Below are 2,757 nucleotides of genomic sequence, written 5' to 3'. Positions count from 1 at the left end.
TAAAGGAATGACTAATAGCTCTTTGGATTTTGATTTCTATGAAAATTGTGTATATGGGAAACAAAATCGGGTGAGTTTCCCCTCTGGTGGTAAGAGGGCAAAACATATATTAGAGCTTGTGCATAATGATGTGTTTGGACCTCTGAAGGTTCCATCACTGGGTAAGTCTGTGTACTATGTATCATTTATAGATGACTTCTCAAGGAATACATGGATATATTTCCTTAAGAAGAAATCTGAAGTCTTTGACAGGTTTAAATAATTTAAGGCTCTAGTGGAAAACCAGATAGAGAAGAAGATAAAGGTGCTGAGGACAGATAATGGTGGAGAGTTTTGCAAGAAGGAATTTGAAGAATTCTGTAAGAAGTGTGGTATAGCACGACAAAATACTACTCCATACACACCTAAGAAAAATGGAGTTGCAGAAAGAATGAACAAGACATTGATGGAAAGGGCAAGAAGCATGCTCAGTGGTGCCAGGTTAGGACAAGAATTCTGGTCAGAGGCAGTGGAGACAACATGTTACCTGGTCACAGATTACCTTCATCAGCATTGGAGGATAAGACTCCACAAGAGGTATGCACTAGTAATAAATCCTCTCTTTCACATCTGATGGTATTTGGATGTGATGCATATTTACATGTTCCAAAGGAGAAAACAACAAAGTTGGATAGTAAATATGAAAAGTGCATATTTATTGGGAATAAGAATGGTTGAAAGGGTTATAAACTTTGGAACCCAGTAACAAGGAAGGTTGTGTACAACCAATATGTGGTGTTTAAAGAGGTGAAATATGTTATTAAAAATGAAGTCCAACCAAAGGAACATGAGAAGATAGAGTTTGAGCTAAAGGAGAAAGAATTAGACTCTACAATAGAAGAGGAATCAGAATATGAACATCCACAAACTCCGGTTGTGAGAAGATCAGTTCGAGAAAGAAGGCAACCATAAAGGTATAGTCCATCTACTTTCAGTTCAAATTTTTCCTTGTCCATTACTGATGATGATCCAAGAACTGTGAAGGAAGCAATAGATTTAGAGGATGGAAAACTCTAGAAAGAGGCCATGGTTGATGAAATGGCATCTTTGCACAAAAATGAGGCTTGGGATCTGGTGGAGTTGCCGGATGGAAGGAAACCCATCGGAAGCAAATGGGTGTTCAAGAGGAAGACAAATGCAGAAGGAAAGGTGGAGAAATACAAAGCTCGGTTTGTAGCAAAAGGTTATTCCCAGGTGCCAGGAATTGATTTTGGTGATATTTTTTCTCCTGTTTCCAAGGTAGATTCTATTAGATTACTTTTATCTGTTGCTGCTGCTTTTAATTTTGAGGTAGAACAGATGGATGTGAAGACAACATTTCTTCATGGGGATCTGAAAGAAGAGATCTACATGAAGCAACCTGAAGGCTTTGCGGTGAAGGGTAAGAAAGAACTGGTATGCAAGTTAAAGAAGTCTCTATATGGGTTAAAACAGTCACCAAGGATGTGGTATTAGAAATTTGATACATTTATACGGGGACTTGGCTTCACCAGAAGAAAAACAGATCACTGTGTGTATTTTAAATTAATTGGTGACTGTGTTATTTATCTGGCCTTATATGTGGATGATATGTTGTTAGTTGGAATTGACAAAGAAATTATTTAGGATTTGAAGACCCAATTGTCCTCCAAATTTGACATGAAAGATCTTGGTGTTGCAAACTATATTTTTGGCATGGAAATTAAAAGAGATCGGGCAAAGAGGAAGCTCTGGTTAAACCAGAAGAAGTATGTCAAGACAATACTGTAGAGGTTTAATATGCATGATAGTAAAATGGTGAAGGTTCCTATTCCTGTATGTGTAAAGTTATCTACTGAACAATATCCCAAGACACAAGAAGAGGAAGAGGACATGTCTCGTGTTCCATATGAAAGTGTAGTCAGTAGCCTGATCTATATGATGGTATGTACTAAACCAGACATTGCACATGTAGTGGGAGTATTGAGCAGGCTTATGTCAAAACCAGGGAAGGAGCACTGGACAACAGTGAAGCAGGTTTTCATGTATTTGCATGGCACTAGTGATTATGATTTGTGTTACCAAGGAAGAAGAAGATTGGACAGAGTCTTGGATATTCATGGCTTTGTTGATGTAGACTGGGCTGGAGATCTGGATCAGAGAAGATCTACAAGTGGGTATGTGTTTAACCTATTTGGAGGTGCATTCAGTTGGATGAGTAAGAAACAATCTGTAGGAGCACTATCAACTACAGAGGCATAATACATGGCATCCACTCATACAAGCAAGGAAGCAATTTGGTTGCAGAGATTGTGTTCAAGTATGGGGTTAGTATAGGAAGTTATAAGGATAGACTGTGATAGCCAAAGTGCAATTTTCTTGGCAAAGAACCCTGCTTATCATTCAAAGACAAAGCACATTAATGTTCAGTATCACTTTGTGAGGGATATGATAGAAGACAAAAAGGTGTTGCTGGTAAAGGTGGACACTTTGAAGAATATTGTAGATGCATTGACAAAATATGTGAGCTCTGAGAATTTCTCTTGGTGTAGAGAAATAATGGGCATTGTAGGGCTGGATAAATGACTAAGCTCTCCTGTGGAAAGAAAACAAGTGGGAGAATGTTGGGTTGTGTTATATTCTTTCCACGACTAGCTCCCCTAGTTAATTGGGGGGTTAGAGGGGGGGCCCCCCTTTGTTGTGTTGATTACGCAGTGGGGGGGTCACAGGGGGTTTGAGGGGGGCGGTTATCCCCCCCTT

The sequence above is a fragment of the Pinus tabuliformis genome, chromosome 3_2, assembly GCF_031772625.1.
Source record: "Pinus tabuliformis cultivar Carrire ecotype Pingquan chromosome 3_2, CPIR1, whole genome shotgun sequence".
Classification (NCBI taxonomy): Eukaryota; Viridiplantae; Streptophyta; class Pinopsida; order Pinales; family Pinaceae; genus Pinus; species Pinus tabuliformis.
Note: the sequence above shows the minus strand (reverse complement) of the source record.